This window comes from Lissotriton helveticus, chromosome 9, assembly GCF_964261635.1.
Source record: "Lissotriton helveticus chromosome 9, aLisHel1.1, whole genome shotgun sequence".
Classification (NCBI taxonomy): Eukaryota; Metazoa; Chordata; class Amphibia; order Caudata; family Salamandridae; genus Lissotriton; species Lissotriton helveticus.
This window is the reverse complement of record NC_136070.1, coordinates 1,058,847,930-1,058,871,816: the sequence shown is the minus strand read 5'-3', so window position 1 is coordinate 1,058,871,816 and position 23,887 is coordinate 1,058,847,930. Positions and strand designations below refer to the sequence as shown.

Below are 23,887 nucleotides of genomic sequence, written 5' to 3'. Positions count from 1 at the left end.
ATAATATTCATACCACGACCCTATACTTAAAAAATGAAATCACTGATATTGACTACAAAAATATCACCGTAAAAAGCCTAACTATAGGAAACAATAAAGATACACTAAGGGGCCTATTACAAGTAAAGTGGTCCTGGGACCGCCGTACTCGCTGTCCGACTGCCACCACCCAGGTGGTCCGATTGGTGCATTATGATGGTGGCAGTGGGGCAGATTACGACTTGGATTTCCACTGCCCATTTCATGGTAGGGTCCCTGCCATGGAAAGGTTGGTGGAAATGCAGGTAAGAAGGTCCTAACAGGGGGATGCGTGTGGGGGGGCACATGTCGTGCCCCCCTAGAATTGCACCTTAGTTCATGCATGGTGTGGCGTGCACAACATAGTCCATGTCACACTGTCCACAAACATGCTGTAGGTGCGGTCACAGAGGTAGTATGCTATTTAGGCTCTCCTATGAGCCTCTGCCGTGACATCACCCCGGCACTGCCCACCCACCCGGGATTCAACTTGCAATCTGGCAGACGACTTCACCACGGGCTTGGCGGTCTTCCTAGGACCTCCACGGTGGTGGTCCAACTGGGAAACCGTAAAACTCATAATAAGGCCATAAATATTGAAACCATTGTTACTACTGTTACTATTAAACAACAACAAAATTAAAAACTAGATTCATATTTAAAAAAATAATAAATATAAGAAAACACATTTAAAACTATAGCAAGAGGTGTCTGGGCAAGATGGTGGCTGCTCGCGCGGTCGAGTAAGCTGGCTGGCACCCCTTGAGTGACTTTCCCGAGCCCCCCCAACCTTGGTCTGGATTGTGTTTTTCTTATCTGTCAGGCATGATCTGGAGGCTCTGGCTGCAGGGCTGTGAGTTCCCGGCACCCTCACAACTCGCCAACGCTGGTCCTCTTTTCTCTTGGGTTCGGTCAATCTGCATAGCATGTCGGATGCCTCCAAAGATGGTGAAAGGCACAAAGAGCCATGGACCGGCCATAGGAGAAAATCCAGTGAGTTCTGTGAAGATGGCTGACGATGGGAGCGGAACAACAACAGAAGGTCGGAGTGCGGCCGTGGTGTGTCTACTGACGTTGGGGAGTCAACTCCGAAAGTGGGCGCCCCACCCCCGCCCGCTGCAAGCAAACGGTGCCTGCATTATTCGAAGCACAGTCAGCAAAAACAAAGCAGGCCAGTGAAATGGCGGCTGACGATGGGACTGCAGCCAAAACTTCCTTGACAGAATTCCTCGCTGCATCAGGAAGCAACAGCTCAGGCCACCTCTCCTAATTCTGTTCATGGAACAGAGGTGAGTGTTGGGGGCATTGGCAGGGGGAGTCTAGAGAGTGGGGAAAGCCCTGACACAAGTGTGGAAACCCCGGCTGGAGGGGGTATAATGCCAACGATCCCCCACAACACCTCTAAGGAAGATAAATGCCCGCAAAATTACCGGCGAGAAAAGGAGCTACGTGACAGATCTCAAGGTGGTGGATCTAGGGGGAGAGTTAAAACAGGGGGCAGGAATACTGTTGGGGGAAATGGAGGCTGGGACACCTCAGACCTACAAAGGTGGGGGACACCGGGGACAAGTTCTTCTTGATGTCGGACCCTTCTAATTCCTCTGGGGATGAGAGTTTGGGGATGGACTGTGCTTAAGAATTTAGTCATTGCGATGAGAGCGATACAAGCAGCTTACATGTGGATGTAGGGGGTAATTCTACAGATGCTCCATTAACGATTTGTAAGCTGAAAGAGCACAGGGAGGTCCCTGTAACAAAGACTAAGGAGCTTGTTGGGTTATTAGTATTGGATTATTCTTTTTCCCCCAATCTGGAAGAAAGTAAGGATGAGGCTACTAGAGGTATAGCCACCGGGACCACGGTGCTGGAAAACCCGGCAGAAATTTCACGCTCTATTATCTATCAGAGTATCATGGCCCACTGGGAGGAGACTCACACAGAGAGCTTAAGGTCTCAAGGTGCCTGTCGGAAATTACAGAATTCTATTCGCAGATTTGCGAAGTCCTGCTTGGAGTTCGCAGTAACGATTGGGGAGGCATTTCAACACTGGAGGATGAACTCGTCACTCAAAAAACCCACACGGATTCCCTTGAAGCACAAAAAGATGACACTATCTGGAAGCTAAGCAACTTGGAAAATCACGCAAGAAGGAAAAGGGCTGTTAGTCCTGGGTTTTCCTGAAGGTGTGAAGGGAAAGGATGTCCGGAACTTTTTGATAAAACTTGTTAACGAAGCATTCCTGGAACTCACGCAGTGGGACTGGAAGGTGGAAATACAGAGAGCCCACAGATTCCCCTTCAATCAACATAAAAGACCAGGACAGACTACAGCTCAACCCAGAGCCATTTTGATAAGTTTGGAATCATTTTCTTGCCCGAGAGGCGATTTATGATTTAGCCAGACCAGATCAGAAAAGAACAGGAAAGGGAGTTGAATTTTTTTGTAGGGCCTGATTTCTGTCATTTGACAGTGGAGAAAATATGACAGTTGCGGCAGCTGATCCCAGTGTTGTAGACAAAGGAAGCGCAGGTTTTTTTTGCTCAACCCAGCCAAACTTAAGGTTATTTGCAAGGGCCAGATGCAGTTTTTCACTTCCGAAATTTTAGCAAAATAATTTTTGCAGTCAATTTAGAACATATAGGAAATATTTATATAATGTTGGGCTAGTATATGGAATAGGATTGACTGGTTGACGTGTATTTTGGAGGATCGAGTATTTATTTCTTCTCTTTTCTGCCTTTGCTGGGGGGGGGGGTTGTGCACCAGGGGGTGGGGGACCTGCCAGCTTTTCATCACTGAGGGCCTTGGTTCTTTTGCCTCATTTAGCGGGGGGAAGGGTTGGGTGGAACAGGGGGCGTGGGGTCGAGGGTAGGAGAGGGAAGAGACAGGAGGGTGGGATCTGGGGATGGAGTGGGGGGGACAAACATTTTTTTTTTATATTTTGGAAAAAGGAGCATCACAAAATGATTGAGTATGGAGAGAGGAGGGAACATTTAGAGGAATGTTGCTGTATGGTGGCTGAGAAGGTTCAGATGGAGAGGGGACTAGAGAGAACTTGGAGGGACAGTCTCTGTTTTGGGAATTGGGAAGTTAAATATAGGAACTATCAATGTCAGGGGCCTGAATGATAGGGTTAAACGAGCAAGGGTTGCTGCAGCCCTGAGATTGCAAGGGCCTGACATAGTTTGTCAGCAGGAGACACACATCCCTTCAGGGAAGAGGAATAGTTTATTAATCAGCGGTTATACTTTGGTTGCATGCTCTACCCAAACTTCCAATATAAGGGGAGTTGCTATTCATGTTAGAAATAGCCTGGGCCCTGCTATTCGGGTATAGGAAGATAAGAGGGGCAGATGGGCGATAACGGTATTACCGATGGGATTGACAATCTGTACTATTTATGGATTGAACCAGGATGACCCAAAAATCTTGAAAAACCTTGAAGTTGAGCTGGCACCTGGCCAGAACCATTGGTTATCTGTGGGGATTGGAACATCCATCTGGATGTGCGCTGGGACATTAGATCAAAATATAATGGAAGGAAGCCACTAGTATATAAAGCCCTGGATGCACTGAAAACAAGTCATGTTTTAGTGGATGTGTGGGTTGAGAAGTGCTTCTCAGATCCAGGCTATACGTATTTTTCATATCCCCACAGTAAATATGTCAGACTAGATTATTTTTTTTGTATTGTCATCTATGGGTAATGATGTAAGAATTAAGAATTTACCTAAAGTACTATCTGATCATAACCCATTAATTGTGCAATGCGCAATACAGTCGGGTGCATGAGTACGGTCCAAGTGGACATTCGATAGGAAGCTTATTTATAATACCTCCTTTATACAACATATCAGGCAATGGATTCTACAGGATTTTGATGGGAACTGTTATAGTACCTCTCGAAGTATGGTCTGGGACAACTTTAAGGCCTGTCTACGAGGGGACGTTATTAGCTTTGTTGGGACAATAGACATCTGGTAAAGGAGGAAATAGATGGTCTGACAAGTAGAATAATGGTTTTAGAAAAGGACCACATCTTAGCAATCAGTCAAAAGCAACAGGCGACAGTATTATCCCTGCAGCAAGAAATTGCAATGATTAAAGCTGAAATTACTAGCTATTATAACAAGAGGTGTGCAGCAGAGTACCAGGCACATAAAGAGGATAACTATGAATATGGAGAATCAGTGGACAAATTACTGGCTCTCCATACTAAATAAAAGATTGTAAGGAATAATATCCAGGGAATTAAAGTCCAGGATGGGCGACACGCTACAGGTTTAAAAGACATAATTAAAGTATTTGAATGTTTTTATCAGGTTCTATTCCAACAGGAGGATATATCCACCTTCTCCCCTAATGGGATTGATAGTAGGGGATGACCTCAAGGGATTGAAGATGAGACGCAACAGGAGTTAGAGGCATAAATTACAACGGGGGGAAGTGATAAATGTTCGTGATGCTCCAATGATTGGTTTGCAGCTAATCAATAAAAAAAGCCAAAAATCGCTAAATATTGAACACACAAACACACTCATAAGATATCCTTTCATTATACATTCCTGATTAGACTGCTAATTTATGTTTTTGACAAATTCCTTTTTTAGATTGTCCTAGAGACCGCTTCAGCTGTTCTACAAGCGTCATGTTTTTCAAAACGTAATAATAAAAATGCATACATTTAAAAACAAACTATATTAAGGCATGGAGCTGACGTGGTAATGTTACAGGAGACACACATATCACCACACACAAACCCATCTTTTGCCAATAGATGGGCGGGACTCAGGGTGTTTTCCAATTACTCCTTCTACGCTAGAGGAACAGCCATCCTGGTGCGCCGAACGGTCCCTTTCACACAATTGGGTCAGCTGGTAGACAATGCCGGACGCTACGTAATGATATGGGGGAGATTGGGTACTAATATAGTCACCATAGTTAATTGCTATGCACCGAATACAGACACACCAGAATTCTTTACGATACTCTGGGGGAAGATACTAGATATTGGATCCAGAAAACTTATTTGGGGTGTTGACTTCAATGTAGCAGTGGCAACAGTAGTAGACAGGGCGGATGGTCAAGCGCATTATCACCCTAAGATGAGAGAGGCGCTGAAGGGAATCCTGGAGGAGGGAGAGTTGATAGACAGCTGGAGGCACTTACACCCTACAGGGCAGGAGGGCACACATTTCACTTCTTATACGGGCACATGGGCGCGACTAGATTACTGTTTTGTGTCCAAAGAAATGGCTCCTGACATAACTGTGGCTATACATTTGGCTAGAACCCAATCAGATCACTGTCCTGTATTGATTAAGTTGGATGTGCCCGGCTATAGTCGTCCTAGAAGTGCTTGGCGCCTGCATCCTACTGCCCTCCTGGACCATGTATTTCAGACAGAACTTGAAGCTGACATAACAGACTTTTTTCCTAGGAACAAAGATACGGTTGATGATGTGACGACAGTGTGGGAGGCCTTCAAGGTCACAGTGAGGGGATGGTGCATGGCGAAGAGTTTTGGGGTATTGCGTGATATACAGCGCACAATCCACAAACTGGAGGATGAGATGAGGGAGTTAGAGGGCCAAATGCTGGACACAGACTGGGGAGAGGCGCACAAGCGATTCATTGTCAAGCTAACGAAATTTGAGGAGGAGGCGTTACGTGAAACCAAATTCCGAAGCAAGTATTGGACTGCCCGCAGATATGGGGAAGGAGAAAGGCCAGAAAGGGCTTTAGCGGAAGTAATACGCAAGACACGAGGCACTAACACTATTATGGAAATTGAAACTTGTGATGGAGAGGTCCGTAGGGACAATGACAGTATTGCTGATGAGTTCAAAGCACACTATGAGCATCTTTACACCACACAATACACGGGGGAGGTAGATTTAGACGGATTCCTTGGAGACGTGGCATTATGCTGGCTAAGTGACATACACAGGAAATTTCTGAGTGCTCCCCTGGAATTAGACGAAATTAGGGATGCCATCATGTCGCTGAGCAATGGGAAGGCCCCGGGCCAAGACGGTATACCGGCGGAATTTTATAAGTGTTATATAAATATTATGGCACCGGTACTTAAGGAAGTATTCGAGGATTCCTTAGAGGTGGGAATACTACCCAGATCAATGTGCGAAGTGGTAATCACGTCCCTCCTGAAGCCAGGTAAGGACTCTAGATGGTGTGACTCCTATAGACCGTTGTCACTAATAAAATGTGATGCGAAAATCTTGGCCAGAGTGCTTGCTACGCGGCTCTCCCTGTTAATGACAAAGATCATACTCCCGGATCAATCGGGTTTTGTCCCGACCAGAGCGACATCACACAATCTGCGCACTCTATTTTCACTTATACAAACAGTAGCTCCCCAGTTTCCTCTTGCTGCGTTTTTTTTAGATGCCTCCAAGGCATTTGACTCTGTGGAGTGGCGATATCTCTTTACTGTGTTACGGAAGATGGGGTTTCCGCAGATATTCCTGGCCTGGGTGCAACTGTTATACACAGAGCCCACGGTGAAAATTCTAATTAATATGCACCTGTCGGACCCACTAGCCATAACACGGGGTACACGGCAGGGATGTCCGTTGTCCCCACTCCTCTTCGCCATTGCGATAGAGCCCCTGGGATGTCTAATACGACAGTTACATCGGGATAGCGCTTTTCGCTGTCTGCAACGCCAAATATCAGTGTCGCTTTATGCTGAAGATGTCACAGTATATGTAACTGACCCTCAGAATAAATTAAATGCCCTATTGCGATTATTTGTGATCTTTGGCGGACTATCAGGAGTCACGATAAACTGGGGAAAATCGCAGTTCTATCCCCTAACTCCTACCGTGCCAGACTTTCTTTTAGACTTCCCCTTGGAATGGTGTCGCACTGACCTGAGATATTTAGTCATACAAATCTCCAGAGATAGGGAGGAGACGCTGCAGCTAAATTATGGTAAGGCTATCATGCAATTGGGAGATACTGTTACGAGATGGTTAGCTCTTCCACTATCGATGGATGGCAGAGTGTCACTCATCAAAATGGTCATTCTACCCCGCTTTTTATATTATTTCCTCAACATACCGTACTACCCAGGGGCTTACTTCTTTAAGACACTGAGAACAGAATTGATCAGATTGGTGTGGGGTGGCCGACAGCCGCGTTTAAAATGGGCCGTTATGACACAACCATATAACAAGGGTGGATTTGACATACCGGATTTTGAAGCATATTATATTGGTGCGCAAGCCCATTATCTATACCACTGGATAAAGCCCACCCCATTTATGCCCCAAATTGCTGCCGAAGTCTGGATTGCTAGACCTCTACCCCTGAATGGGGTTGTATGTGCCCCAATCCATGCATGGGGCACTCCTTTAAATACAGTGACCACTACAATAGATGCATGGCAGAGAATCTCACGAACCTTGGGTGTCACATTCCTATATGCACCACGTATGCCCCTTACTTGTCATCCCAGGGTGGAATTATTGTGCGAAAATGGGTTGCAGACTATGTGTCGACGGCTACAAATAACCACATGGGGAGATCTATTTATGAATGGCGAATTTCGCTCAAGGACCTGGGAAAACTGGGATTGGTTTGAGGAGTGGAATGTTGGTGTATATGGAGATTGCTACCCCTCTGCAATCCGCCGCATGCAAGCAGCTCGGGAAGATAGGTTCTGTCTCAGATGAGCTTAGGGAGAGAGGCAGGGCATTCCAAAGTTTGGAGGTAATGACCACAAAGGACTTGCCACCCATTCTAGATCTACGAAACCGGGTGATGGCCAAGAGACAGTGGTGGTTAGATCTGAGGTTCTGGTTGTGATGATAGTGCTTAAGTCTGGCTCTCAGGTATGCTGGCACTTGTCCCCTAAAGGCTCTGAACGCCAGAGTGAGGGCCTTGAATTTAGTGCGTTTAATCACTGGTGTCAATTGGCATTTAAGGGTAGATTGTTGTTTCTCTATATTAAAGCCTACATGTAGGTATATTCTTACATGGAATCTCACATATACCTGTAGCATGCAAGGACTTTGGCACTACCCGCCCATACTGTATTTATCTACATATTTGTAATTTGAAAACGGTATCCATGGTGTTTGCCAGTTTAAGTACACTTGATTAGACCTGTGTTGGTTAGGGTCTAAAGACAATGGTAAAGGTCATATGCTTTATTTCTTCATTTGGAAAAGTTATGCTGATCCCATAGGCTCGAGCTGTTTATTATGAAATGGTATGAGAATTACTTGATATAGTTATTGTGAAAATCATCTGTTAAAGGAAACAGGGTTTTAAGTATGCATTCTTACTGACCTGTAGGCATGGATTTGGTGTTGGGGACTCACCCAAACAAACTGAGGGGATAGAACATATACACTAGAATATTCCTCTTTAGGCTCTGTTAGGATAGAATGTTGCTTTGCAAACAGTAATTTTGTATACATTTGAAATTTTAAAACCATATGCCTGATGGTTGCCTTGTGGAAGTGTTTACTCTCAGCACAGTATGCCTGAGTTGGTTATGGGTTTGTGACAAGCCATCGATAGCAGCTATAGGCCTGATTGATGCACCGGGAAATGTTATGGAAGAAGCCGTAAGTCTGGTCTGTTTATTATGAAACGATACGACAAAGGCAGTAGGCCTGGTGCTTTTATGTGATAAAACCAATAGGCCTCTAATAATGAATTGTTATCACACTTTGGACAGGCTTTAGACAGACAGTTTGTTACATGTAATCTCACAGATTATGATAGAAAACAAGGATTTTGGTGTTGGTCACCAACTCTCGAAAATCCTGTCAGTATAACTAAACTGTGTTGCTTATAGTTAGACTCGATTGAGAGGGGTTGTTTATTGTTTTGCCAACTGTAATTTTGTACGTCATTGTAATTTATAACTGTATGACTGATGATTAGCAGTTTATGCACATTTCAGTAGGCCAGTGTTGGATATAGTGTCAAGCCAGTGGTACAGGCTAGATGCCTTATTGGGTCACTGGGAAAAGTTATGTCTGATTCCTTAGGTATGATCTAGTTATGATGAAAGGGTATGACAAAACAAGTGCGCCTGACGTACTTATTGTGAAAATTGTGTGTTACGGGCAATAGGCTTGCAAGGGTGGATTGATGTTACACTCTGCTAAAAGCTGGTTATTTTTTACATGGAATCTCGCCAAAGTAGTATACAAGGGTTTAGGTGTTGTTGGTGACCCACCCAAAACAAACTATGGGAACAGAAGATTTGCACTATGATATTAGTTATTAGGTTCTATTAGTAGGATTTTATAATGATTTGACAACTGTTATGTTGTTCATACTTGTATTTTATTGCCATATACCTGATGGTTGCCTTGTAGGAGTTTTAAGACCTACACAGCAGGTCTGAGTTGCTTATGATGACAACCCAATGATAAAGGTTTTACGCCTGAATTATTACAATGAAAGTTAAGATAAAGGCAGTAGGCCCGACATATTGAGTGTAACAAGCATATGTTAAAGTCAAAAGGCATTTGAGGTCAAATTATGACTACTTTTTATTAAAGCCAACATATAAGTATTTTGTTACGTGGAAGCTCACAGATTACTGTAGTAGGCAGGAGTTTTGGTGCTGCTTAACCACTCCGATGAACTGCGGGTATAGAAGCTTTGCACTGTGTGAATCATTGTTGAGCCTTTTCAGGAGAAATAGTATTTTGCTTTGCCCACAGTAATTTTGTATACATTTGTAATTTTTTGTATGTATGCCAGTACGTCTTCAGCTCAATACAGGAGGTCTGAGTTGATCACGGTGATATGCCATTGATAACAGTTTTAGGCCTGATTAGTTCACCATGAAAAATATTTCAATGGCATAGGTCTGGTATGTATATTATGAAACGTTACAATAGAGGCAGTAAGCCTGCCATATTGATTGTGAAAATCATATTTTAAAGTCAATAGTCAGTTAAGGGCAGATTGTATTAACGCTGAAAGCCTAGGGTAAAGGTATTTTGTTACATGAAATCTCAGATTACCTTTGTAGGGAAGAACAAATCATATGGTACAAGAATTGCACTGTAATAATTCTTGCCAAAATCTCTTCAGAATAACTGGCAGGCATAGTTGTCTGTAAGATCATCTGATAAAAACATGTTTAATAATACATTCATATATAAATAAATCATAATCGAAACAAATAGGGCCTTTGGTTCAGCCATCATCTGCCATTGGTCTGTCTGAGGATCATTTACACTCTTCCATTCATGACAGTGGACTGCATGGAGTAATGGTTCAGTCCACATCAGTCATTGGCTCTCTTGCCCTGTGAATAATGTAATGCTGATCATATTCACACATCAACCTGTTAGTGAGTGTACTTCAGTGTCAGGGCTGGTTGGCCAGTCCTTTAGTTTTCAGTTTTCTTCTTTTATAGTTTCTAAATTATTTGCTTCTCCTTTTTTTTTTTCTTTTTTTTTAATAGTTTTATTTATTGCAAGAATAAGCAAAAAAGGAAAGTAGAAATAAAAAATGAAAAGAAAAAAAAAAGAAAAGAGAAATCATATTTGATTATGTATACATCATTGCATAAGTATCTATACCTAAAATTAACATTGAAGTACAAGCAAAGAATTGCAGTATAAATATTCACAAGTATCTAAATCATAACAGTAATGCAAGTATGCTGGTCTTGAAAAGCATTTGCAGATTTAACTCATAAACGTTCCCCAAATTTTTTCCCTCCCTTTTAATGCCTGAAGGCCCCTAAGTTTAGCCAGTGATATCTCCATTGTATATATTTCATGAATAAGATGCCACCATTCCATAACACTGGGAGGTTCCTTCGAGATCCAAGTCCGAGCAATGACCAGCCTAGCGTAAGCAAAAACAATAGATATCAGGTCTTTATAGTTACAATTAATATCTTGTATATCCAGCAGTATCAAGTGTGCCGAGAGAGCGGGTGTTAATATGTGTCTACTATTTAGAGCCTCTGTTATTCCTTGCCAGAATGTCATGAGCTTCGGGCACTGGTAAAGCATATGTTCTATACCAGCAGCTTCCATATTGCATTTTAGACATTTAGTACGCTCATTAGAGATATTTCCGGAGGTCCAGCTAGCAATTCTTTGAGGTGTATAGTATATTTGAGTAACCGTTCTATAGAACTGTAACCTCAAATTTGAAGATTGGACCACTCGATTTATTTGTGTGAGTAGCGTAGCGGTAGCGGTAGAGTAGCGGCACCCCCCCCCCTCCCAGCGCCTTGAGACCCTACGGGTGAGTAGTGCGCTCTACAAATGACCTGATTGATTGATTGATTGATTGAGTGATCCAGCAATTTGGTTGGAGCTGATATTAACTCCTAACCTTTTGGTCCATTTATCCGCCATTTTTGCGCAATCCCCTGTTCGGCATTTATTAAGACAAGCGTAGCTCTTACTAATAAGTGATTTAGTATAACTAGAGTAAATACATTGTAAAGTATCTGAATGTTCTACTCTCCTAATTTTCATTCTATTAACCAAAATGTCTTGTATCTGTATATATTTAAAATACATAGCATCATTAATTTTATACAGCATTTTTAATATACTAAATCTCAAGAGGCCATCCGGTCCGTGTAAATCGCCTAAAGTATTTATACCATAGTCTATCCATTGTGCGCAGGCGCCATCAGAAAATATATCTGGCATCCCTGGATTCCCCCAGATTTATAGCTCGGCATTAAAAATTGAATTTTATCAATACTCATAATTTGATCCCAAATTCTTTTAATATCACCGACGGTCTTAAATTTGCGTCTCCTTTTTTCAGTTTAATGTTTCTTTTCTTAAGAGCATACTTCCGCTCCCCAGGCACTGCTAACAGATACTTGATTGCTCTTCATTTCATCTGCAGTAAGCAGCATCCCTCAAGGCCACTGCCTCTAAACCATGCAACCATTATGGGATGTGGTTGTCACAGTGTATAACTGTTTTATTATTCCAGAATGTACAAGAGGTTGGTTCTTAACATTTCAGTCCTGCTGGAACTGTAAAACAACAATAAGATTTGTATAATAGCTCTACAAGGCGTACACCAGCTACTATGTTCAGTTTCATTATTGCAAATATATGCCCTCCATGTTTTAACAGCAGCATCTTTTCTTTTATCCACTTTTATCCTTTTAATGTTTGTCACAAATGCTGCTGAGTTTGTATGTGTTTTATTAACGTTGTATAAGAGGGTGAATGCTAGAATGAGTCAATGGACAGATGAATTGATGCATGAGTGCAAAGATGAGTGGCAGAGTGCATTAATGATGTGCTATTGAGTGCCTAAACTCATTAATGACTCATCAAACACTTTCATTCTTAAGCCAGCTCCATTGGCATTGCCAATGCTCGTCACAATGTTTTACTTGCACTTTGGAACAGGTGTCACAATAATGGCATTTTGTAAATGCAAATTCAGGGACTAAGGTAACCTATTATGGGCTGGCTTCGATCTCTGCAACAGCAGCTTTTTACACGCATTATAGAATTCCTTCTGACTCAAGAACAGTAATAATGTATGATTTCCGCAACTGTTTGCGAGTAACCACTTTACATTGTGCCAGATTAATAGGTCCATGTTTAACATAAGCGGCATTAAAACATGGCTGGGCCGAAATGCAGATGCTGCGTAAACATAGGCCTGCTGTGACTTGGCAAACAATGCATCTAAACTGTACCCCAAGGACTGTCTGCATGATGCAGAAATGTTGGTTATTTGGAATAAGCAAATATATTTTGAACTTTTGTCACTATGGTTGAAGGAAACTTAGAAATGCATGTCAGGACCCACAATTTACAATGTGCTTCTTTGATTTCAGTGTTCTCTTAGGAAATGGATTTAGTAAAAGGATCCCAACTTCATGGGGCTGTCGACACAACATCTTGACTGTGAACTCAGACATGGATGGATTCATCTGGTAAGTACTTAAAGATTGTACTCATTTACATTTCTCTCATGATATGGAATATATTGCATTGTACCACCACCAAGTTGCTTAGTACTGTTAGGCTAGTGTTTTCAGAACAGTTCATGAAGTGTGTGCATTATATTGCACAATATTTAGTTTTTTTCTGATTGCAAGGGTGGAAAGCAATTTTGATGTCAACTGAAATATCATTCCAGATCCAGGGTACATAGATTGAGAATGCATGTATTCTAATCTGTAGGTCTCTCCTGACAGCTAGCTGTCTAGGAGACTTCATGTTACTAATCCTTAAAAAATGTTAAAGTAATAAATGATATATAGAGAATGTGTTTCAGTCAGCAACTTCAGCCATTAACTTTCAAGGTTTTTTCATGGCTTGTCATTGCTTGGATGGGCTCTCCATGATGGCCCTGACATTTCTTTTCCCATTTATGTTCTCATGGTTGAAGGTGCTGAAGGAGTTCTTTTGTTAGTTTGTAGAAGACCATGAAATAGGTTGTAATAGTCAATGTGCATACACTGACATATATATTTTACTGACATGATGAAATTTCAGTTGCTGGTTTCTTTTACTGTTTAGGAAGTTTGTAGTGTTTGTCTTTATGGCAGGGTTTTGACTAATTACCCGTGCAAGTTTATTTGTCTATCTTTGTTGTCTTATTGACATGGTGTTGGATGTGCAGCGTTTTATTCACAAATGAAAGACACGCATACACATAACCTTTTATTACACCTGCACCGAAAACACCGGCCCAATGTCAAAAGTACTTTAAGTGCGAACTTCATGTTCTGACTCCTTTTTATAACACTGCTCTTTGAAGGTAAACCTTAGCTCTCCGAATGCAGTCTGTTAAAAAACGGAATCCTACTCACAGGTTCCTTATTTTTTTGTCAATGCATTTTTAAGAAAAGCAAGACTTATTGGCTTTATCAATGCTTGTTTTCAATCATACATCTTTTGGTCTGCTGTCTGGTGATGTCTTTCAATGGTGGTGTCCACTCAAGGTGGTTGCTTTCTTACTGTCTAATGCCGAGCAATGGGATCTAAAAAACATTAGCACCAAAACTTTCAGCAGCTCCATCTATTTCACAATGGTGGTCGAAGCCACCTGGAGAATCAAACCACTCAGAAGGCAGACTCTAATGCGGAGGTTCCCTTTCCTCAAAATTGCTGACAAAAATGCTCAACTGTTTTAAATGGAGTGTTATGTTTGTTATGTTATGGAAACTATATAGAGTGCACGTATACCCTGGGGTTCTTGGCACTGAAACAACCAGGAGGGAAAGAAGAGAGGGCTCAGGTTAATAAAAAAGTATGCTTAAATAGCCAGGGCTTCAAAAGCTTTCTGATTTTCAAGTATTTGGATTCTAGTCTTACTGAGGAACGGAGAGGTTTCCAGAAGATGGTATCCAGAAGAGAGAGGCTCCTGCCCCCTGCTCTTTGTCACTTGAACTGATTAATCCTCAACTGGTTAGCAAGAGAGGATGTAAGAGCTCAAGTGATATCATAATTCTTCTTGTTACAATGGCTAGAACCTAGTCATGAATGAATTTCTAAATAATGCAAGCCATTTTAAAAATAGCTCTTTATTTGATGGGGAGCCTTTGAAGCTTCATTAAGGCAGGAGAGATATGCACATGTCTATATGAAGTTTACAGATTATAAAAGCTGGTGTATTTTTAATGATTTCTACTTTGTGTCAAGAATTTGCAAGAAGATATTAATACAAAGTTTGCATAGTTGAAGTGGGGCCCAATTGCTGCTGCAATAGTCGCTACAATGTGACTAGCATGATCAGGTGGATCATGGACAGTTGATTGTCTACCATGCCGCCCAGGCTCTTGAGAGAGGCCACTGGGTCAGGAGGGACACCGGGCTCGGAGGCTAGTAGATGCTGGCCCAGGGATCCGCCCTGTGATTGAGAATAACCATCTCAGTCTTATCAACATTTAGCTTGAGGAAGTTAGTACCCATCAAGTTCCAAATTAACTTGAGGGCAGATTGGAATCCCTAATGAGATTGGGCAGTACTCTCAAGCCAGAACATGAGCTGAGGGCCGTCAGCATAGTTGTGGAATCTACAACCACTGTTAGCCAGGGCTGAGATCAACAGGCAGATGTAAACATTAAACAGCAAAGAAGGTAATGCTAAGCCCCGGGGGACCCCACAGGCGTTATGGGTCTTAGAAAATAAAAACAGGTCGAACTGCACTTGCTATGTGCGGCCTCCAAGTAAGGAGGATATCCAACACAGGGCCTGATCTGATAGAGTAACTGCTCTCAGATGATTCGGCAGAATTGCATTGTAAACAATATCAGAGGTGGTAATAGAGCCAAGACAACTTGTGAGGACTCGTGTCTCAAACCCAACTCCCATTGTTGATCATAGGGACAGAAGCATCCCTGCTTCTGTACTTTGGGCTGGGTGAAAACCAGCCTGCAATGGATGAAAACATTTGGATGAATTCAAGAAGCTACTTAGAACCTAAATAACAAAACTTTCTTAACGTTTGGCAGCATAGTGGAGAAATAAAAAGAGGTGAACATTTTTCAGCAGTTTAGGATTGTCTCTCGGTTTCTTCAGCAACCAAGCTGGTATTCTGCTTCCAGTTCACCATGGGCAGAGCAATGGTGAAGAAGACTTCCTCTGTCAGCCTGTGCCTGGCAACAAGCTTTATTAGTGGGTTATGTCTGACTCACTTCGCATCGGGCGTTCCCCTCTGCCTCTACCCTTGTTTTGTTCTTGAATTTGTGGCACTCGCAACACCACTTCCTTTGGAATTCCTCCGTTTTGTGAAGAAAGTGCTAAATACTCCATTGGATGCCTCTCCTCCAGTAGAGAGTATTATGGTAAAATTACCTCTGCCATGCAAGGACAAGAACAGAAGTAATCCCTTCCATCTGCGTATTTAAGACATTTTCCACAAATTGGAGTGTTTTACAGTACGCTAAATTACAGCCAGCATGTTTTGTTTCTAGTTTCCAGCGGTGGTGTTGAATTAGTGTAAAAAGTCCCAGAACATTGACTTTTGCTGTGCCTACAAAGTAGTGCAGTAGGCAACATCCAATTTTTACCGGAGCTCCGAATAACTTGAAACATTTCTGTTTGTAGAAAGAGTTCTGTAGTGACGGTCTAGTCTACGCACGTCACGTCGGCGACGTGACGTGCTGGCGGCCATCATTGGCTGCGCGCGCATCAGTGCGAGTGGCGCGAACAGCGCGAAGTGCGAGAGCAGAGCCGGTAGGCAGCAGAGGCTCGGCGCTCTTTAGGAGTATCAGAGAAATGAACGTGTTAACCGTAAACTGGCTCCTGCGTCCTTATTGGTGGCAGCTCCATCTCTACAATGGCGACGAGGATGGAATGAAGACCCCCCAGCAAGGCAGAACCACCAAAACGACAACAAGACAACAAGGAGAGCCCCAGTGGCACCAGGACCACCAAACAAAGAACACAAGGGACAGAAGGCCAAGAATACCTTCGAGCACAACAACGGGTACCCTAAAGAGCGCGGCAGAGCCCAGGAACACCCGAGGGGGCAGCACAGAGAAGCGAAAAAAGGAGGGACAGACCCCAGGGACAAGCAGGAAGTGCGCCGATCCATACTGCGGCCCGCAAGACAGGGAAAACCGCACTGGATAACTCACTGGGGACCGAGGGGGCTGACGCAGATAGTCCCCACGCCCAAGCAAGCGAGGAAGAGCAGGACGACGCACCAGGGAGTCCCAGTGTGGAAAAGTAAATTTTGCCATGTTGTATGTGCCTACGTGTTCCCCATATTTTGTTATATGTGCATGATCGATATGCATGTATTCCCCTCTGATCGATTAAAGACGCAATTACAGTTGTGTCCATCTCTAGTACACCAGTTTCCAGTCTTCGTGAAAACAACGAATATTAGGCCTATGTAAACTTACGTTGCCACATTTCACAGTGTGCACGTTAATTCATTGAATTGTCCCCGTTTCTAGGCCTCAAAAGGGCCCGGACTCAGATTCAGCTCCTGTCTCCTGAACCCTCTCCGGGGAGCGATACAGCCCCCACCTGTATCCCTGACCCTTAGCTTACTTCCTGCCTCGCAGTGCCCGGCCCGGCCTGGCTCTGCCTCCCAGTCTGCCAAGAGTATGTTATGTTTCTAGTTATCAGTCCAGCCCTCCTTCTCTGCATTCCTAAGCTACTGAATCGCATCAATAGTTTCCGTCATGGTCTAGCCTCTATGTCTCCATGTAAGAGAAATACTGTATTAATATTCATAGAATATTCCTCGCACACGCAATACATATAGAATTATGCATGCACCAGTCTTAGTGTCCATTAGCCTTTGCCCTGATAACTTTTGGATTCTATCAACATGTACTCTAAACACCAGATACTAGATATGCCTTGGGTAAATGTCGCTCTGACACTCCAGACTTTAGTCTCCTCTTCTAGCGCAGAAGTCGTAGCCCCCAGTTCTCCCTGGTAACACGTCATTGCCCGTTTGCGCGCACCACTAGGTTAGAAGTCCCAGCTGCTCAGGTAGCCCCCTCCATGTTTCCGCCCCGTATATGACACTTCTGTTACGTTTACATCACATGTCTATGTATACGCCCTGTACACGCCTTCTTGTTACATCATTTTGCCCTTATCTTTCGCGACTGCTACGAGTCACGTCTACTGCTACGCCTACTGTATTGAATGTAATGCATTTGTTTAAAGTATATATATTGTACACCGATATTAAAGTTTGCTAGCCAATTCCCAGTCCCGCATTATTCCCTTATCCCCCGGCAGCTGCCTTCATTCCCTTCCTGTGCAGGCTGTCCTGTTCCTGCCCTTTATGCCTGATTAAAGCCTGACGACTCAAGATACCTCGAATCCTGACTCTTATTTATTGAGCTACCTGTTTTATTGATTATATGAAAAATAGTACCGGTAATTAATTATTTATTTACCACATAATGGCGCCCGAATAGGGACTTGCCCTTTCCCCACGCGCCGGAGAAGCCACGCAGGCCCCCTGATCCTCTGCAGCCGTGACGGAACCATACCGTGCACGTGCAGATATTTCTGCTTCAAGTATCCCTCAGGCCCACGGAGGAGACGGAGGTTGCGGTCCAGCGTCCAGACGAGGCGGTGAGGAACGCGGCGAGTCCCGACCAGAGCCCAAGCCGAGAGTCCAAGGTCCGAGGTATCCGGAGGCCCACCTGTAACTGAAGTCCGAAGTTCGTAGTCCGTCGTCGTAGCAGTCCAGTCCAGTCCGAGGCCTTCCGTTCTTGCTGCCCGGTGAGTACCGTTGCTGGGGTAGTATCTAGACAGGGTCAAATTAATTTGTCTCTGGTCCGTGGGTTTGGGTACGCAAATCCAACACGAAGTGTTCACCTAGGTGGACGCGGGTCCTGAAGTGTCTCTTTATGGGACCGGTAAGTTTCGTGCTGTTTTAGCAGTACATCTAGTCATTCCAGTAAGTTCTGTTCTCAAGAAATCCATGTATTCTGTCCGAACTGTTATTTTAAATGTCATTTCATGTGTTTTCAATGTCGTGGTATGAGTGATTTGTTTTTTCAGTTATTATTGTGTTTATCGTGTATTGTATTGTGTCCAGACTCCAGCCTAAATTATGCCTTTATTCTCGAAGTTACGTCAGTTAAAAACCAGAAAAGGTCTGCTAGAGGAAGCAGTTCCTGTCCCGCCTAGGGACAGTCCAGGACATTTTATGTATCATAAGCATGGCTTAAGTGCCATATTATATCTAGACTTATGGGTGGAGTACACCAAGGAATTAGAAGAGAAATATAGATGGCCCGTGTCAGGTACATGGGATGCCGAGTGCATCATGCGAGTAGAAGAAGCATTATGGAAAAGGAAATCTAGACAGTCCCAGAAAGATGCCATCGAGTTATGGCGCAAAGAATCTCATAGAAGAACGGAAAAAGAAATCAGAAAAACAGAATTAAGTAGGGAATCCTCAAAAAGAGCCCAAGAAAGGGAATTAATCGAAGTAGGTGAACGAGTTAAAGCCGAACAGTCAGACAGACAGAGAAATGCCCTCATTAAGGGTATGTATCCTCTTCTTGCCGAGGGCTTGCCGAAAGCAACCCCGGAAGCACCATGTAATTTTCCGCAGCCATTAGTTCCGATTAAGCTACGTCACAAACCAACCGCAGCTGATATTTTTCTCTCGTCCTATTTTGATGACACAGTCCCAGAATATACAAATCCTGTTCCGCCAGCTCCCGTAAATAATGTAATTCCTGTTCCTCCAGCCACCGGGGCACCCGTTACAGCACCCGTTACGGTACCCCCGGTCCAGCCTACAGTACATGTACCTGCTATATCAGTCACTCTCCCAGCACGTACAATATCCGTCGACGATTCTAGTCTAGGAGCCGCGGGGGGAAGTCCTCCTGGAACCCCGCCTCAACACAGACGTGTGACATTACTCGAGCTACATGCCCGAGCGTTACAGCGTTCGCCCAAGCATCAGTCAGTTGCAGATATCAAGCGAGCCCTTACCGAATGCCGTTATGATCCAGTCCCAGGCGATGATGATATGGTTATATATTCATTGCGTGTAAGACGGGTGACCGAATATTTGGACACCCTACCGAATATGAAAGGTTATCTAGACAGAATATATCGTTTTATCCGTACAGGAGCAGATCCAGGAAGTATTGGCGAGGCCATGGCTCAAAGAAAAGTCGAGATTTAGCTCATGCTTTTAAAGTTTCTAATTAATTGTTTAATAAGGGAACAAGATTATCCGGATAAAGATCCGGAAGAAATGAAAGTCCTGACCAGGTGGAGTGACCATATAGCCGAGGGAAGACACAAGACACAGAACTGTATAGACAGTATGTACAAGAAAATCCGTAAGGAAATAATAAAGTTACACGAGAAACAAGAAGCAGTACGAGTAAACGAGAAAGAAGACAACTCTGATACCGAAGAGGTAGACGACGAGAATCCCTCCAGAATAGCGTATGTAGGTAGAACTAGACTTCCCGACCGACATTCACGCCTAGAACACAAGAAAGTTTTCCCTCCTCCAGCACCAGAACAAGGTTCTCTTGAGCAAGTATTTCAAGCTACCGATCACATTCTGAAATCACGAATCGGTTATAGTGAACTTAGTACCATTTATTTTAAAATATATTTTTATTGCAGGAATTAGTAAATCGGTACAAAATCGACCAGCATAATAACACAAGCAATATCAGCGAAATACAACCCTCTGTCCCCGCACCGTAAGTTCCGTACACAGCCTTCCGGCCCACAACCCTGGGGTCGGGCGGCGAAATTCAATGGGGGCTCAGAAGGATGTCAGAGCTGGTCCGGATGATCCACTGTCCGTCATCTGCTTTTCCAAACAAGCCTATAAACCCAAAAGAAAAACCCCCCACCCTCAAAATACTACTAACCAAAGTAAATCCCACCCAACCCCGCCATCAGCGCCTGAGAACAACCGCAACAGGATCTACTATGGGACCCACGGGGAAAGCAACAGGAATAATAGTGCAAACGTTTTAATGGGACTCGGGGCGAGTCGCTTCTTCACCTTCAGAGTCGCTGGGGGCGCAATAATCCCTGAGGGCCTGCACTAACATTTCCCACTCCAACGCTGCCTCCTGCGCCTTCTCATTACGCTGCCTCCCAGCCAGTTGGTATCTCAGGGTGCTCTCCCCCGCCGCCCACTTCAAGAGCTCGCTGTGCCATCGACTTCCTGTCGGACCCACTCGTGCCTTCCAGTTCCTGGTCACCTCTCGCTTAGCAAGAAGGAGCCCTAGGTCGATAAATTTGCTGGAGATTTTATTCTTAGGGGTATGAGGGAACCAGTGTAGGAGTCCCACCGCCGCATCAAATGATAAGGATCTCCCCGTCACCTCCTCCAGGGTCCTCCCCACTTCCACCCAGTAGGATGATAATCCCGGGCAGGCCCATAACATGTGGAGGAGGTCCGCCTCCTGAGCGGGGCACCTAGGGCAATCCGCCGAATTCGTGGCAAAATATCGTTTAATTTTCACTGGGGTCAGATATGCTCTATGGAGAACGTAATAGTGGACCAGCTGAAAACGGGCGTGGCGTGTGCCCTTCCAGGCTCGCCGCACCAACTGGGACCAGGTCGTCTCCGGGATCTCCCTGCCAATGTCCTCCTCCCAGCGGTTTCTCAAAGTAGTGAGAGGAGCCAACCCCTCGTTGATCAATCTGCCGTAAAGGCAAGTGACCGCCTTCACCGTGCCCGCAGACATCATCACGTATTGGCACACCGGAGATAAGGTGGGTTCCTCCTGCCCGCTCTTCCAGTGCGCCTGGATCGCTCGAACAATGGCCGAGTGCAACAGAAAGTCACCACGGGGGATCTCGAAGCGGTCGATAAGATCCTGGAAGTGCAAGAGCGCCCCGTCCTCATACAGATCCCCAACCAGCTGTAAGCCAGCGTCCTCCCAGGCCGCCAATCGCGACCAATCGCCTCCATGGGGGAGGGCCGTCAGCATCCCCAAAGGTATTTCGGGCGCATATGGTGTTCTCAGATGGCCTCGGGCGTGAGCCCGATTCCAACATAGGCGGACGGTCCGCTCCTCCAACGACAAATCCCGCAGGGCCAAACGTTGCCGCAGCACTATGAAGGAGAGAACATGCCTGGCCATGCCCGTCCCCCGTCTGTCTTCCGGGCCTCGAAATTCCCGGGCGATCGCCTGGGTGAAGGTCTGGAGCTGCGCCGCCAGATAATACTTTTCGAAGTCCGGCACCGCAAGCCCCCCCTCATCCTTCGGCCTCATCAGGGTCTTGAGGGCCACCCGACGGCGGCCCGAGCCCCAGAGGAATCCGACCACCATAGATCGTAATAGTCGAAACGTGGCCGGTGGGACCCAGATCGGTAGTGTCCGGAAATAATATAAGAGCCTGGGAAGCGCCACCATTTTAAGCAGAGCGATCCGTCCCGCCACCGAGAGCGGCAGCGTGGCCCAGAAGTCCATGCAGCCTCGAAGTGCTCGAGTGCTGCGGGCAATGTTCCCATCTAGGAGGTCGGATGGGTCGTGATAGACGAATACCCCCAGGTACTTAAAGCAGTCGGGCTCCCATCTAATCTCCCTACTTGGAGTAGGGGCGGGGGCACCCTTACGAACCGGGAAAAGACAGGTCTTGGACCAATTCACCCGGAGGCCCGAAACCTCCCCAAACTCCGTGAGCGCCGTCGCCGCTCCATGTAAAGCGTCGAGGGGGTCCTCTAGGAAGAGCAACAGATCGTCTGCATACAGCGAAACGTAGTGCGGGCCCGAAGGCGTCCACAGGCCCATATAGTGGGCTCCCGATCGAAGATGCAGCGCGAGAGGTTCCACCGCCAGTGCAAAGAGAAGTGGGGACAACGAACACCCCTGCCTCGTGCCTCGTTCTACCGGATATTGCGAGGAAATCAGTGGTCCCGCCCGGACCCTGGCCGATGCAGAGGCATAGAGAACCGCGGTCCATCTGATGAAGCCCTCTCCGAGGCCGAATCTCCGCAGCACCGTGCAAAGGTAGTCCCACTCCAGGCTATCAAAAGCCTTCTCTAGGTCCACCGATAAGACAACCGGGGACGGGGCATCCACAAACGGTTCCCCCAGCAAACGGAACAACCTGCGAATGTTCATAGTCGTGTTACGCCTTGGGATAAAACCTGCTTGGTCCTCATGCACCAGGGAACTCATGTGTCCTAGCAGCCTCGAGGCCAAGATACTGCTCAGTATCTTATAGTCCACCGTCAGCATCGATAAGGGACGGTAAGACCCCGGGTCTGACGAGTCCCTTCCTGGTTTGAGGAGAGGAACCACCAACGCCTCACACATCGAGCTCGGGAGCCGCCCCAGCCTCTTCGCCTCTCTGTAGACCACCAATAACCTAGGGGCCAGGAGGTCAGCATAAGCTGCATAAAACTCCACGGGCAGGCCGTCCAGGCCCGGGGTCTTATTTCTCGCCATCCGTTTAATGGCACCGCGGATCTCCCCCAATTCTATGTCGGACCCCAGGGCTTTCGCCACTTCGCGCTCCACTGTTTGGAGCTCCAGTGGGCGCAGATAATTATCGAGCCGGTCAGGGTCTCGGGCGGAGCGACTGCGGTATAAACTTTCGTAATAATGCCGGAAGCAGCTGAGAATCTCCGGTTGGGTGTATACCTCGGTTCCGTCCGCCTTACGCATACTTGTCGTCAATGAGGACTGACGCGTAGGGTTGGCCAGCCATGCCAACAACGCGCTCGATCTGTCCCCCTCCGCGATGGACCGGACCGTGTAGGCCTTGTAGTCAAAACAGCGAAGCCGTTCGACCTCCGCCGCCACCTTCTCCCTCGCCCCCGCCGTGTGTACCTGTAACTCCGGGCACCCGGGGCGGCGAACTTCCAGCTCGCGGAGTTTCCGGTCCGCTGCGTCTAAGTCAGCTAGGATAACTCGCCTCATGCCCACCTTTTTAGAGATGCAGTAACCCCTCACCACTACCTTAAAAGCGTCCCACTCTAACGCTCTTGTACTCGCGGTGCCGCTGTTGGACGCAAAATATTCCGATACCTTATCCCCCAGGTCCGCCCTGAAAACACTGTCCTCAAGAATCTCGGGTCGTAACTTCCAGGTGGGCACCGCCGGCGCCCCGGGGAGCCAGCGAAGGTCCAGCAGGAGGGGGTTATGGTCTGAAATGGTCCTGGACAGGTACTCAGATCGGACCGCTGCCGAAACCAGTTCGGGCGAGCCAAGAAATCCATCCAGTCTGACATGCAACTCATGTAGGCTCGAGAAGTATGAATAGTCCCTAGAAGTGGGGTGATGCGCCCTCCAGATATCCGTCAGACCCCAGTGGGTCTGCCAATCCTTACGACCCTTAGCCGTGCGACGAGCCGGAGAATCGGGAAGGGGTGGATGTGAGCGGTCAGTGTCTACGTCCACTACTGAGTTGAAATCTCCTCCTAGCAAAAGGGGCCC

General features: G+C 45.7%; 1 protein-coding gene across 3 annotated transcripts in view; it reads left to right on the top strand.

Moving 5' to 3' along the window:
* Positions 1-12,836: 12,836 nt before the first annotated feature.
* The window catches only part of HRH1 (histamine receptor H1), a 558,032-nt gene continuing 546,981 nt past the window's right edge, over positions 12,837-23,887 (top strand). For all 3 annotated transcript variants that reach the window (XR_013601116.1, XM_078661413.1, XM_078661412.1), the window contains exon 1: positions 12,837-12,952. The gene's annotated coding sequence lies outside the window, so the exon portion shown is untranslated. The remainder of the gene's footprint in view (positions 12,953-23,887) is intronic.